Here is a 16806-nt window from a genome sequence, read left to right as displayed (position 1 = left end):
ATGAAACCCTGAATTGTAGTAAGTGCTAATTCTAATGTGATATTAATGTAATATATACATCCAGAGTAAAGGTTAATTTATAAATTGTGCTTTGTGTTCTGCTCATTGTATTGTGCATTTACAGTACACTTTCTGTTTCTTAAGTGAAAGTTTGGACCTATTCTCATTTGATATCAGTTATGTTCAGATTTATTTATTTCATAAAATTTTAAAAAACAATTTTTGGCTATTAAAAGCTACAAGTGCAGAAACAAAAGCTTAATTTCGGTACTATTTTGTTTTGAGGGCCGTAAAAAAATTGCAGCGAAAATGTATGCGCAAAAGCGCCAAATCTAGCAAACGCGCCCATTTAACAGCGCACCAAATCTTATCGAACCCGCTGATTTTGGATTGCGTAAATTTATATAGTTCTATATTTCTTAAGACGCCATTGAAATACTAGTTTAATTTTTTTAAATATATCCTATGGATTTAACAATTTGGGAAATGCCCATGATAAAAAGCCAGCAATAGAATTTTGTGTAAAGTGCAGAATCATTCACTGCTTGACGCGTTTTTAAGAACTGCACATACTTGGTATCCATGTGCATATCAAACTATTTTCACTTAAAAAAAAATCCTAGAATTGCACAAAAATGGCACTGCGCACACCCTTGACTTTATCTACACTCACGTTTGTGAAAATTGCAACACCAAGAAGGAATCGTCATAATTGAATGCAATTTAATACACAGTTGAGTGGTAGTGGTACAAATAAATGATTAAATGTTCAAAGCAAACAAACAAGAACAAGAGATCAGAATCAGTATTTTGTGTGGCCACCACGCGCCGCAATAAGTGCTGCTACACGACGTGGCATGGAGTCAAACAAAGTTTGAATGTCTGACTGAGGAAGAGCATTCCATATCGTTTGTACGCGTACCCAAAGTTCGTCTGCAGATGCAACAGGACGAGGATCACGAGCAAGACGCCGACCAATGACATCCCACACATGTTCAATTGGCGACATATCCGGGGAACACGCAGGCCAAGGAAGAAGCTGTACCTGCTGCGCTGCAAAGAAGGATTTAACAATCCGAGCAGTATGAGGGCGGGCATTGTCCTGTTGAAATACAGCGCCTGGCAAGCATTGAAGGAAGGGAACAGCTTCGGGCTGTAGAACTTCACGGATATACCGGTTGCTGTTCAGATTGCCCACAATTCGTAGCAATTGAGATCGTCTATGATATGCTATGGCGCCCCAGACCATAACTCCGGGTGTTCGTCCACTGTGGCGTTCGATAATGCACTCCGGAAGGTGGCGTTCACCGGCATAGCGTCTGACACGAATGCAGCCATCATGGTACCACAAATTAAAGCGGGATTCGTCAGAAAACACGACATGCTGCCAATCAGCACGCCAGTCTCTATGCTGATTGGCCCATTGTAGCCGCAGGCGGCAATGGTCGTGCGTTAGGGGGATCCTGTATAAAGGAGTCCGTGCGTGCAGTCCACACTGCAGCAGACGTCTACGAATTGATGAAGCACACAATGAAACACCTGTAGCTATTGACCACAGTGCTGCCAATTGTCTAGAGGAAGCTGTACGGTCCGTCCGCGCCATGCGGACCAGGTGTCTATCATCGCGAGCTGACGTCACATTTCGGGGTCCACTCCCGGATTTCCGAGTTGTCCGACACTCGTCCGTCCACTGCTTCCAAACGCGCATCACTGTGCTGCTGTTACGCTGCACATGAGAGGCTACTGCACGATACGACAATCCAGCTTCACGAAGGCCGATGATTCTCCCTCGTTCAAACTCTGTAAGTTGTTCAAATCTCGCTCTCTTTCGTCGACGAGGCATAAGTACAGATTGAGTTAACGTTTACCACTAGCAGATAACCACCGATAACCATACACGCCTCGCTACAGCCGTCTATTTATTCGGATCCATCAGCCGTTCAGAGGGCGCTGCTCAGCATACGCATGCGCTACGGATTTGCAATTCTAATCATTTGCATATCATGCGCTACTTTGCATTTCCTGAAAATTTCAGCTCACTCGCGTAAGTCCTTCGTGGTGTTGCAATTTTCACAAACGTGAGTGTATGTACACATCGAGCTATTTTCACTTAAAAAGTAAAAGAAAATTGACAAAAATCCAATCGTTTTTACCCTTGTAAAAAGGGGCGAACAAATAAGTGAGCGATTCTGCACTTTACCAAGAATATTTTCAAAGAAAAGGCATCATTCATTATAGAAAATTACGTTTGAACAACCAACGAGATGAAATCATGCTTTAGCGATAGGTCGGGAGCGAAATAGCGATGCAGGCATCCATTCAGTTATATATATAAATTATAATAATGATCTGAAATAGTTATTTACTCTTATGCTTCCATTCAGGCATGTTTAGCCTTTTTCATATAAATGATAATGATAAAAAGGTATTATATGAAATTAACCTTTCATCTAAATTAAAACATTATTGTTAGTTATTTACTATTATACTTCCTTTCTTGCAGCAATTATTAGGGTTGCCGTAATTATTTTTGGCAGCACTGGCATCAACAATACTTTGGCGATTTTTTATGGCCTTCGAAACCGAATAGTACCTTAATTTCTTTGCCCGGTACAACAAATGACCTCCCATTTACGAAAGAGGAAATCCAGAGGACAGTGAATGGAGTGAAGAAGAAGAAAGCCCCAGGGCTAGACCACTTAACAATCAACGCAGTAGAAGAATTAAGAATCGCGAACGAAGACAGCTTCTGCAAATTAATGAATAGCTGCCTCGACCAAGGTTACTTTCCGGACTCCTGGAAGAACGCTGAATTAGTGCTGTTCCCAAAAGACGGTAAGGACAAAAAAAGACCAAATGCGTATAGACCCATATGCCTGCTCTCAGCTTGGGGTAAGGTGTTGGATAAGCTGGTCACGCGGAGACTAACTTACCACCTAGAAAAGAACAACCTTCTAAATGACAAACAGTTCGGGTTTCGAAAAGGAAAGAGCACGTTTGACGCTGTCGACCACCTACAACGTATGATCCAGAGAAATAGGCAAGAAAATCAGCACAACTGCGTCATCTCACTGGATGTCGCCTCAGCGTTCAACCAGTTGTGGTGGCCAGGTCTTAAAAAGAGATTGAAAGAGCTAAGATGCCCCAGAAACATCTATAATTTAATAGACAGCTATCTTACGAGAAGGAAGGTCACCTACAATAGAGATGGTCTTAGCATCACCAGAGAATACTTCAAAGGCGCACCTCAAGGGTCGAACATTGAACCTATGGATTATAATGGCCGACTCCGCCCTACAGATAGACTTTGCAGCTACAATTCAGGCCTACGCGGATGACTTTATTATAATCATCAAAGGAGGTAATCGCACAATCATAGAGAGAAAGGCAGTGATCGCCGTTAGCAAACTCACAGAATGGAGTACAAGAAATAAACTCAAATTCAGCGTGGAAAAAACGCAGATGATACTATTCCCGAAAGGAACTAAAATAGAGTCAAATCCTCCTCGTATCAAGTGGAATAACATCCCACTGCGAAGGCAAGATACCCTGCAATACCTGGGTTTTCTGCTGGACAAGAAACTTATCTGGGTTCCCCATTTAACTGAACTGAGAAACAAGACGAATATCATTATAAACAGCATAAATCGAACCATGAATGAAAGATGGACATTATGAGGGAAAATTATGAAAGATCTCTACCTCTGGGCAGTGGAAAGGATGATTCTCTATGGCAGCCCAGTATGGATGTCGGATACCGTCAGAGTACAGACAAAACTAGCACAAATAAAAAGGATAGCCCTGCTAAAAATGACATCAGCATTCACGACTACCTCTATGGCAGCCTTGCAGATCTTAGCAGGAGTCCTGTCTCTCGATCTCAAGGCGCACAGAGAAAAGATGATATACCGAATGCTCCACTATAAAGAAAACGCCACTCATGATGGCATACGTATACTACAATTCGACGCTATAGAGAAAGTACGAGACGATGCTCAACTACACCCAGCAACCCCTAGAAAGATCCCATGGTCAAAGACCCTGCCTTCCGGACAAAGACTAGAGATATTTACAGATGGATCTCGTATAAACAGTCAAGTAGGCGCCGCTTTCGTGGCGTTTTACCACGGACAAGAAATACACAGAGAAGGCTACAGGCTCTCAGACGATGCAACGGTTTATCAGGCAGAGTCACAGGCCCTCAAAAAGGCAGCCCTATGGGCAGGAGAACACCCTTCAGAACAGATTAGCTTCTTTACAGACAGCATGAGTGTTCTACAAGTGCTGAATAAAATAGGGAAAGTAGCGGAACATGCCGCCACGCTAAAGGAAATACTAAACTCATTAGACCAAAGGACTCTCCTATGCTGGGTCAGAGGCCACACTGGACTCCACGGAAACGAGCTGGCGGACGCTCATGCCAAGGCAGCAACTTCCAGACCAGCAATAGACGTGGAAGTTCCAATATCGACAGATGCAGCAAAACGCCTCATCACAAAATATCTTTGCGACGTGTGGCAGGATAGATGGCACGAAGAAGACAATGGATGGATTACGTAGCGCTTCTTTCCGCATGTAAGCACTAAACGCCTCCACTCCAATTTCTTCATGATGCAAGCTTTGACTGGACACGGCAAGTTCCCAGCTTACTTTCAGAGATTCCTGAACCGCTATATAAGATGTGCCTGCGGCACCCCAAGCCATCAAGCAGACGCCCTTCACTACATCAAAGACTGTAGGCTGGTAGATGAAATAAGATCCAGACACTTCCCGGCAAATTTCCAGGATCATCCGTTAGCCTCCTTCGCTACAGACTACTACAAGGTAAAAGGAGTGACCAGAATTATTACAGAGCTGAACCAGAGGCCAGATGTCTTCCTAGAAGAGTACTAAAACCAGGTCTGCGTACCTGATGATATCAACTACCTGTACATATGTAAATAGCAAGTCCAAATAGGACACTATATGTTAACTTCTAATTTTTCTTGACTAATCTAGATGTTGTCATGTTTTCGTAATAATGTATTGTATGTTTGTAACACAGAGTATAATGAAGGAGGTGAAACTGCCTAGTAGAAAAACGGTCCTAAAATGTCGCGTTCACTAGATGGCGCTGTTGTTCCATCTTAGTAGTTCCAAATGTAAACATTTATTGAGTAGCCAGGCGGCGAAGCTTAGTACCGAATGAAAAAATGTTTATGTTTTTAATGTCATGGATTGCGTTATTATCAACGTTATAATATTCTGCTCACTAATGATTGTATTTTATTCCTCAAATTATAAAATTAATTTACAGCTTTCATGCTGTAAGGCTTGTAGTACTTTTTATGAATGATTAATTTAATGATTATATTTCAGTCCCTCCCCCTTAGAAAAATAATCATATTACTAGTAATAATACTTGCTGTATATATGTTAAATTTAATTAGAATAGTTTCTTCGCGTCTCTCATTTTGTAAAATGCTTAGATACACAGCTTGATATAAACTGTGGCGAAATTTTAATGAAGCTTATAGAATTTTTTGCTTCAGTCAGTAAATTTTCTGTACTATCATAAGTTATTCTTTTTTATAAATCAGATGTCAGTTTTGATTTTGATATTTTTATCGTTTTCTGTTAAAAATTTCCATATCTTTGTTATTTGAGAAGTATGTTTCAAATTGATTTCAAAAGATTTTAAAATAGAATTCGGATTTGAATTCAGTTAAGTATTCTGAACGCTTGGTTATGCTGAACTATATTATTCATTATTAAATATAAAGAGTAAAAAATATTGACTAATTCAATCTATCTTTAATTTTGGCCTGCTTGAACTAACTTCTAACCAATAAATGCAGTATTTTAACTAAAAATATAATGCAGATCTTTTTGATTTTAAAAGTACATGTCCTCTTTTCTTTCCAAAGGAGGAAAATTCTATCCCATTCAATAGCCTAAAAGACGAATTTCTTATGTTCAGAAAAATTTTATCACCGTTATAATGTTATGATATTTTCTCGCTGTTAAGTTTCAGATTGGTACATGTAGCTTTTTTGAAAAACATGCTTTGCATGTGTTATGTTTTACTGCCCCTATTTTTTATTTCCATTTTTTGAACTGATCATTTACTAATAGAGTCTAATTACATTTGTTGCAAAACTACCCATTTAACATCAGAATACCTAATGTATGCTTGCTGCGGTATTTAAAAAATATCATTAACTATATAAAACTAAAGTCTGTTTTCTCTTGCAGTAATTATTTACTCTTTTATTCTCAATTTAATATCTCTTTTTCAACGATTAAAGACTCGCAATGAAAGAAACAAGTTCAATTATAACAGAAATTTAAAAAAAATTTAACAGTAATTATATAATCCCAAAACAATCTTAGCAGTATTGTTTTATATTGTTACACAATGATGAGCTATAGGAGGCTAGAGTGATTCATTAAATTTGTGTTCAATTTGCAAGCACCTTGTTCTTTCCCACCAGCAGTTGAGCAGCAAAAGTCACCAAATACTGCTAGTTTGGTCCTGGGTTCGAATCCCGCCAAGAGGCTAGCTGCATGGGCATTTTCCTGGTCTTTCCACGTGAAACATAAAAAAGTACATGTGCTCTTTTCCTCCAAAGGATCTGTATGAAGACATTGAACTGTTGGCCATGGTTAAATTATATATTACTCTCGTTACCTACAATGGTGTTCCCCCTTCCTGAAATTAAGTGTAGTTAATAAGTTTTCAAAGTCATTCTATCCCATTCAATAGCCTAAAAGATGAATTTCTTATGTTCAGAAAAATTTTATCACAGTTATAATGATATGATATTTTCTCGCTGTTAAGTTTCAAATTGGTACATGTAGCATTTTTGAAAAAAATGTTTTGCATGTGTTATGTTTTACTTTCCCTATTTTTTATTTTCATTTTTTGAACTGATCATTTACTAATAGAGTCTAATTACATTTGTTGCAAAACTACTAGTTTAATATCAGAATACCTAATGTATGCTTGCTGCGGTATTTAAAAAACATCATTAACTATATAAAACTAAAGTCTGTTTTCTCTTGCAGTAATTATTTACTTTTTTATTCTCAATTTAATATCTCTTTTTCAACGATTAAAGACTCGCAATGAAAGAAACAAGTTCAATTAAATAACAGAAATTTAAAAAAAATTTAACAGTAATTATATAATCCCAAAACAATCTTAGCAGTATTGTTTTATATTGTTACACACAAGGGTGAGCTATAGGAAGTGTGTGTAGTGTTAAGAGAATACTTCAGTAGTACAGTGGCTTACCCAAGGTAGGATCATGATATTTGCCATGTCATGGTGAGCTGTCCAATAAAAGGAAAAGAAGAGTCCTGAATACATTTTCAAAGATCATTTATTTATCGATTCTCGTCAGACTTTACTCCATATTGATTGCATGAAGTCCGCCACAGTAGAATCCCTCCTGGCACCTAAAAATTTGTATTTCTGTGCACTGAGTGTAGTTTCACAGCCTTCGCTAACAACATTCGACATTTCTCATACCGTAAGTGGAGACAAAAAGTCAAACATACTCCAGAAAGAAAAGTATAAGGGCTGTCTCTCAAATTTTGAAAATAATGGCAGCTGTCATCACTTTTTTTTTTTTTTTTTTGGTACATAATACATCTCTAGTACTAATACCATAATATAGTAGGGCTTATTCCACTAACTGCAAAAGAGGGCGAAGAAATGCCAACCACGAAAAAACAACTACGACATATTTTGAAACAAGAAGAGTACACGCAGCAGAAATCCAGAGGGAAGCGAAAAAACAATGAATAGACTAAGAGATTCTCTAATTCCTACTATTTATAAGCTAGCACAGTTACACATTTCAACCAATGAAAATATCAAGGATCAAGAAATTTTAATTTATGGAGCACTTAGCACGAAGCCTTTATCTCCACATCATCAAAGATTAAAAATTTATCATCATCAAAAGAGAGGTTCAGCTAATAGGATAAAAACTTGGAAAGCCAAAACAAAAAGCTTTAAACGAATAGTCTTCACATGAGAAAAAAGGTAAAAACACTTAAGAAGGACTTTTTAATTAAATTTTGCATCAATACATTAAGGACCAGAATTTAGAAAGGGCACTCGTATCATAATTTAGAATAGCGAAATAAAAAAGGGAGATTCCTCGATTCTTGATAAAATTAAAAGTACAGACAATGCAGAAGATAAGAAACAAAATGAAAATATTCCACAGCGAGAACAACCAATCGTAATAATTCTTTCCCTTTGCAGACAAATTGAACTGAAATGGGTTGTCTGATGACATAGCGTGGTCATGTTATTGTCTCTAGATGAAATCCCTTATCTGGTTCTAGATGGCTGTAATAATTCCAAGGACATAAATTTATTGTGACCTCATCAGATATTCACCTCTTTTTGAGGGAAGGAGGAAAAATTAATTATGTGCATAATAAAAATTCCGGTATCATGGTGCCAGCCTCATATAAAATTATTACAATCACTATGGAGCTAACAGTCTGAAATACATATTACATAGATTACATTTTAAATGGGAAGATTTTTTCATTTAAGTATCACCAAAACCATGCCATCTACACAAAAACAAAATTTTTAACATTAAAACATAGAACCACTTATTTAAATATTCCATAATTCAATACAAGCAACTTTTTATGCAAAATACATATAAGTGCATGATATAAATATGGTACATAAAATTTTCGAATATACCATATTGCAAGTACACAGTACAGAATTGTAAATGAAGTATTTCTATGATAAAGCAAAATGCAATTTTTGTACATCCCTAGTTACACTTAATTAGATAAATCACATACAGGATGAAGAAACAATACAAACCATTATAATCACATCATACCAGGAAATTTTGAAATCAAACTTTTATGCACTTATATATTAGGCACAATGTCGTTGAATCTCGAAATGATATTTAAGGGTGATCAAGCCTTAAACTCTAATGATTATGCTTGCACAATCAAGAAATCAACAAAAGACACATAACAATAAATTTCGAACAATTTAACATATTTCATAACTTGTAATAATGTTCTATGACAGTACAAGAAATGAGTGAAAAAAAAAAGAATTAAGTGTACTAAAGTGTGGGAGAATTTTTTTAGGAGCCAAACGAAGGCAACTGATGTGAATTCTATAAATGGCTGAGAAAAAATCATTGTCAAGTGCACAAATAACATAATTTACATCATTTACTTTAGAAGAAAAAGTTTTCGAAAACCTATGCTGGAATGTAACCTTAGATTTCACATACACTATATCATTAACATTGAATGATCTTAATATGGCATTTTTCAAGTATTCAGTTCTATTTGCTTTATTCCAACATCTCATAGGCATGCTCATAACTTAGTTGTGTTAAAAAATCACACAAATAATGTGATTTTTCCACCTGAATGGCCTTGGATCAAGATTAAACATATTAAAAGGTAATGATAATTTTCTTACAAAATGCAGAATATTAGGAGAATAACCAGTTGAAGGATGAACAGTACCATTGTAAATATTTTGATGGATAAGCAATGCATTTTCAAATGGAATACCTTTTTCATGAAGTATAAGCAAAGAGCTCTTGATGCAGGTATTAATATGTTCATTTTGTTCATTATACTCAGGTCACCTGGATCTAAAGTGAATTTGTGTTTTAAACAAGCATTGCAATCTAATGATTAGTATAACAATTAGCATTTGCATAACATTAGCCACATTAATTAAAGGTACATAAAAATTTTTAAATTCAGCTATTGCATTTTTAGTACATATTAACACATCATGTTTGGATAAAAACAAACAAAGCAGCAAGACACACAATATACACTGGCTAAAAAATTAAAACTGGACCAGTTAGCACCCAATTATTTAGACATGGGAACAAAATACCATTATTAAATCAAAACAATGAGAAAGCAAGAAATATTATCTATAAAATAATATACAATTAATATCATTGCTTATAAGGTATTACACACACTGACCAATGAATTAGAAATGCAGGATCAATATTTTATTGGATCACAGTGCATATTACCCTACGAGGAAATTGACAGATGCATATTACCCTACAAGGAGAAAATTTTTAATAGCGATTTAATCAATGGATCTTGGCCATTACACTTAACTTCATGTCGGAACAGGTATTCAGTAGGTGATTAGCTAATTCTACTTTTCAAGACCACAATTTTGTACTCATAATTTCAGAGGCAGCAGGATTTTATAGACTAAGCGCATCAGTTGCAACTTAACAAAATTTGCGAGATAATTAACAATCTTATGCACATAATACCCATGCCTGCCATTCGTCAGTCATAATAATTGGTTCCTCTGCCATGCGCTTTTTAAGCAGACACTTGTTGGTTTCTTTCCTAAGGCATGAAACCAATGACAATGAAATATGCCTAATCCATTTCCCTTGAGACATAATTTCATGTTATGTCTCTCAGAACATGTTTTTGATTGAAAAATAATCCTTCTAAGACACTACAGACAAGTATCATGTCTGACAATTTCCTTAATTTAAAAAAAAAAAAAAAATCCATCTATTCATAGCTCAAAAATTCAGAAAAGATAACGTAGAAATCTGAAAAAATAACGATAAATAAGTGAAGAATAAATTACACATGAAAAAAAAAAAAAAGCAATGAATGTGTAGCACAATAGTACTAAGTGCAGTTTGACGTGCAATACTGAAATTATAAAAATGTCAAAACAAAACTAACCTTTACAGTCATATCTTTATCAATTATAACCCTTTTTTCACACATGTAATTAGTTGCCCATCGAGCACATACAATGAATTCAACTATAGAATTTACAGTCCACAAACAATGCGGTTTGGAAATCTTCTGCAGACTTTCAGTCAACAGTGGAAATGTAAAATCCTTTTTAGTAGCGGCAACATTATCTGCAACCAATGGAGCATTCTTTTCACAGGCACATTTCTTTTACGTGATGGTTTGGATAAATATGAAGGCAGATTTGGAAAGATTGAGGGTATTGCTCCTTCTTGGAGTCTAGGGCGGCCCATTTCCAACTTGAATATTGTCCCATCGAACAACTTCGTCTTGTAAAATCGTTTTATATCACTTTCTGCAAAACAATGCTCACATACAACATCCTTCTCTGAAAGTATTCGGTCGGCCCAAGGAATTGCATGTCTCCATTTGTCTAGCAGCACAGGATCCTGTAAAATATATTTCAACAAGTATGTATAAATATCAGAATTCAGTTACATACAAAATTAAAATACTCTTGTTGTATGCAATTTTTTTTAATGTGACATTGATGCAAATTTAATATTTAATGATTAAAATTTAATTTGAAAATAGTAATGGCAAATTAAAATTTAATTGCAGCACTAATGCTTGAATAGTTTAACACATTCAAATTTAAAATCCTTGTGCATAATGGTTCTCACTGTGCAATGTATCAAGATTTAAATCTTAATTTTTAACAGCCATTCAATTATGTGATTAGGTGGCATGATTTTGTAATACTCATAACTTATTTAATATGCTGAATTCATCTCATGGAAAATCAATTTATCATTACACTTATCTGCTGTTATGTTTTCAGTCAACCATGCAAGTGAAGTTAATTTTAAGCAGCATAGTGTTCATTTCCATTTATTATAAAAACCTACTTCAACGGAAAAGAAGGGGAAATGAGTTAATCTCCTTTTCTGTAAATGAAATAAAGAGGCAAATATTCCATCATTCTTGCATAATTCCAGAAATTTATTTAACTTTAAAATCTCAGGATTGCCTGCTTTCATGTCCGAAATGCAAATGCACATAAGTTATGTGAAATATTTAACTAATTTCCAATTTAAAGTTCTTTGAAATATTTAACTAATTTCCTGTGTATTACTTTTTAAATACCCTCTTATTTACTAGCAATCCAGACGTTCTGTAAAGTTATATAAATTCGTCTGACTGTGATCAGGCATGATATAAATGTTGCTCACCTTTGGAGCTCTAAATATGCTTGGATTCTTGATTCCCAAGCTTTTATTCTTCTGCCTAACAGATGTATAACCACTGTTGCATCCAGGGACGAAGCAGGTTGCATTACAAGAATTACTCATAATGGAAATTGATATCAAATCAATATTTTCTGTATTGCTGCCTATGTCAAAGCCTACGAAAAGTAGAACAGCTAACGATTGCAGCGCCCTCTATAAATAATGCGACAAAAGTGGACCATTTTTTGGAAAAGTGGTAATACCAGTTTCCCCTCCTTGTTTATACTCCGTGGTTTGTAATAAAGGACGCAAGTCCACCACGGCTAGATTACTAGCGCAATGATCGGAATGATTTCCAACCCGATAGTGCCTTCTCATGATATGGCGGAACCGGTTAGTGCTAAAAACACTAGTTACTGTAACTGTGTCATGCTTCTCTGCTGATAATGCAAGTCGTCTTTTAATAAGATTTCTTTCATTGCATATATTAATTATATCTTTTACCATACTGGTTGCCATCTTTCATTGTGCATTCTTCAATATTTTTTGGTACTTGCGTATTAACACAAACACCTGGATCAGTTTGGTGGTCTTTATAAATGAAAAGAGAAAAATACTTATCAGAAGTACGTTGTCTTTGCAGCTTGCTTTTAGCATAACCAAACTATCAATATTTATCTAAGTTGGCAAAATGTTATCAACATATCAAAGGAAAAAACATTTAACAAATTTTAAAATACTTATTTGAATTATTAAATAAAAATTATATGATAGTTTAAAAAAATACATTTTCCACAAATTTTTTAGCACTTGTGCCAAGTGATCTGTTTTCACTTAAAAAAAAAAAAATCAGAGAATTACATAAACTTGATACTGCATGCCTTGTCTATGTACCAAATTCATCTCATAGTTGTTTCCATTAGAAATTTTTGTACTAAAATGTTCTATTCCTGCAGAACTTTTAACACAGCTTCGTCTTTTGATGGTAAGCTCCACAAGCAGTATTTTAAATCTGAAATTAATCTAAAACAACTATTCATATCTAAAATCCATTGGAACTTGAAATACAACATAAGGAACACATATGAAAATGGTGACATTGCTTGAATGAAAAATTGTCATGAGCATGTTACCTGAAAAATTTTGATACATAATCGTTGCCAGAGTTTGGCATATTTTTGAAAATTTGGTAACTTTTATTAAGGTGGTTTCAATAATATGCAAATATCTTTTATTCTTATGATTGCTTCACTGTATACTTTTTTCCTTTCCCTAGAGTGCAGCACAATACCACAAGTTTTCCAGCCAAATTCGGTATGCATTTCAAGTTTCTATACATTTATATAAATTTTAAGAGAGTAAAATATTGACAAAAACTGCATTAAGTTTTCAACTCTTGTTTTGTTTTTCATTAAAAATTTGCTACTATTATGTATAATTCATTTTTTTAATGTAAATGTTTTTAAGTATTTTTAGGATAAAGGCAAATTACACTTATTCATTCTTTCTTTGATATAATACATGTAGCTTTTACCTTGAAATCAATGTTTGTCAAATTATTGTGCATAAATTAGAAGTATGCATGTTTCTCTTAAGTCGGTTATGTTTCAGGAACTATCTTTAATGAATTGTATAGAAAATTGTAGAGGAACGTGGTATATTATAAACATGTATAGTATCTCATAGTATATAAACTCATAACTTTGATTATGCAGTATGCTTTGTATATTATTTCTGAAAGCATGTATATTTCAATCAAGATTGTTGAGTAAACTTTTCTTACTTTATGCTATCTCTGAAAGCATGTATATTTCAGTCAAGATTGTTGAGTAAATTATGCTTATTTTATGCTTTTTTCTTTTTTACATTAGAAAGTTCCACACCTTTATCACGAGGAAATCTGCAATGGCATTTAGGAATGACAAGTTTGTATCCATTACATAAAATCTAATCTTTTCTGGATTCTTCTTTTCCTTTTCCTCCCAACAGAAAAACTTTAATGGTATAAATCAGCAGTTTTCAACCTTTTGACTGTAGTGTACCATCTAAGCAAAAACTGAAAAACATTAATACCACCATTAATTTTACAATGATTATTTTTCAATTCCTCAATAGAAATATTAAAAACATATATATATATATATATATATATATATATATTGCCATTTGCACACTCTTTGTATTAAATATGTACACATAAAAAACTATTAGATTAAAAACTGATGATTACTTAATTATCAAAATTAAATGTAATTAAATTAATTATTCACTTGATTATCAAAATTTCAGTTATAATACTTTAATATTTAATTTCTTTATGTCTGCTCTTATTTCATTTAATGGTAAATTAGGATCCACTTTTTCTTTTGGCGATATTTCAAATTTAACATGGAAAAAATCATTTTTCACACAAACAGGTTGTGCGAAAAGACAATACAAATTTGATAGCTTTATTTGAAATGCCTTTAAATTCTTTTTTTCGGTTCAGCCAAAAGTTAACAAGTGTGTCATTTTCCAAATCTTCGAGTCAATTTCGATCAAAGGAAATTTCTATTAACTATTCTTTTCTTTATGAGATTTTTGAATTTAATAGTTAAAAATACTTTGTTTCTTTGCATACCACCGGCTGAGAACCGCTGGTATAAATTAATTATAACAGATGTAAATTAATATTTCTCATACAAAAGAGTTATTTCAATTCTTTATTGCGAACATTATATACAGAGTATGTCTTTTATTAACAACAAGATTTTAAGAATTTAAAGTAATAATCATTAAATCCTCTTGATCTATAAACAGTCTTAAACATTATAAAGGGAAAAAAATTGAAAGTTAAAGAAATAAATATTATGAATTGTTCCTTTTTAGAGAAGTTTCATTGTTTAATTAATTATAAAAAGTGTTTTACATTATGAAATATAAAAATTAAGAATATTTGAATTTGAATGAATATTTTAAAATTTTCCCTCAGATAGAAGCTCAACTATTCGAAGCAGGAGACAGAAGAGAAAAAAGGAAGAGAGATGATATTATAGCTGCAGAAAAGAAAATAATTGAAACGCAGAAGAATATATTAATGTACTATGTGAAATATGTGACTTGTATAAGCAATTAGTTGCAAATCAGTCTGCTGTCATAGAAAATCAAAATATAATTATTAATTTATTAAAAAAATAAATCATGCATTTCAAATATTACAGTGTTTTCATTCTTATGTAGTTTTGCAGTGTGGGATTCATATTTTAATTGTAAAATTTACTACATTCTTAATTTTATAAAATTTTGTGATTATAAAAATTATTTAAAAGAAATTCACAGATCCATTATATGACATAAACATTATAATAATTCTAATACCACTATTATAAGTCTCGTGAAAATATTTATGCATTTTACACAGCAATTATCTTTTTCCTGGAGGAAAATGGGAATAAGACCTGTAAGAATCTTTAGTCAATGTATTACAAATTTTAATTTTCAGATATAACACGAAATGAATTAAATTGTTTTTCAATTATGTTAATAAGTTATATGAATGAGATGTGGTATTAAAAATTTCATTTCTTTTTATCATTGAAGAAATAACATTCGATATCCTACAACTGCATAACAATGGCAGATAAAATTGACATTCTAATTTCGAAGTTCTAAAAATACAGAGATGACAACTATTAAAGTATGGCTAATGTCTAGTTTACAATAACAATGTTTAGTCGCCTACTAAAAATTAAGTGAATCAAATTGTATTTATTTTGCCCCTTCTCTTTTTTTGGCTGAAAAACAATTTATTATACACTCATGATTTTATTTAAATGTATTTCTTTTAATGGCAAACCCACTGAGGTAAGTATGCAGTAAGTTATTATAGTGAATGCGTAATGATGATATAAATCTAAATTCAGCAAACAATCTTTCCCTTACTTTAATGTTTTAAAATCTAGAATTATAGGAAAAATGTATGTTCTTTAAATAATACAAGAGGATATGGAGGCATAAATCATAGGCTGTTTATTCTTTACATATTATGCTAATCAGGAATTGGAGCAAAACCCTGCTTAATCGAAGAATACGCTCACAGGAATGGTGGAGGAAAATTGAACTGTCCAATATTTGTTTTGTCTACCCCCCAAGAAGACATAAACAGTATAGAGTGAAATAATTGTTTTTAGGAAACACATTTAAATATCTTTGACAGAATATGTCAGTTTTAATATGTACTATAATAAATAAGCATGAAGTTCTTATGCTATTAAATGTGTATTGTCACATGGAAATTTTCTATCTTGTCCCACGGAAGGGGACGAAAGGGAAACATTTGACTTTTTGGAAGAAACTGAATTTCGATGCAGTAAATCTTATTGCTAAGTTTAAGATAAATTAAGTACAATGCTAATTTATAGTGACTTACTATTATAAATCATGACTGGCATACCAACACTAAAAAATATATATATCGAGCCTATTAAGTTATTTCTGGTAGTCAAGAGTTTTTAAACATAAATGATGGAAACAAGAAATTCAGAGGAAAAAAACAATAATGATAAAGGTTGTCAGTATGCATTTAAAACCAGGACTAATAAAATTATTTAGGATTATTATTATCAATTAAAATCATTTAGGGTTGTGCATTTAGTTACAGGTTTAAATATAAACCATGGTTTGTGGGTCCCCAAGAATATATTATGAAAGTAATTTTTTTCATAATATATTCTTTATTATCCATGAAGGGGGTTTCACCTTTGCCAGAGGTTCATTGTTGCCCACTTTGGGTTTTTATTATCGAGTTTCAAAATTTAAAGATAATTCATTGTGCAATGCAATTTCA

At 33.4% G+C, this 16806-nt stretch overlaps 1 long non-coding RNA gene across 1 annotated transcript in view; it reads left to right on the top strand.

Moving 5' to 3' along the window:
• LOC146993751 (uncharacterized) overlaps positions 1 to 15468 on the top strand; it is a 45337-nt gene extending 29869 nt beyond the window's left edge. The window contains exons 2-4 of the long non-coding RNA XR_015038278.1: positions 13258 to 13295; positions 13853 to 13906; positions 14953 to 15468. This is a non-coding gene — a long non-coding RNA (uncharacterized LOC146993751). The remainder of the gene's footprint in view (positions 1 to 13257; positions 13296 to 13852; positions 13907 to 14952) is intronic.
• Positions 15469 to 16806: the final 1338 nt, after the last annotated feature.

The sequence above is a fragment of the Stegodyphus dumicola genome, chromosome 12 (assembly GCF_044657685.1).
Source record: "Stegodyphus dumicola isolate Sdum_Otavi_A_Nest chromosome 12, ASM4465768v1".
In the NCBI taxonomy this organism is placed as follows: Eukaryota; Metazoa; Arthropoda; class Arachnida; order Araneae; family Eresidae; genus Stegodyphus; species Stegodyphus dumicola.
The sequence above is the reverse complement of the archived record's forward strand: the minus strand, read 5'-3'. Positions and strand labels throughout refer to the sequence as shown.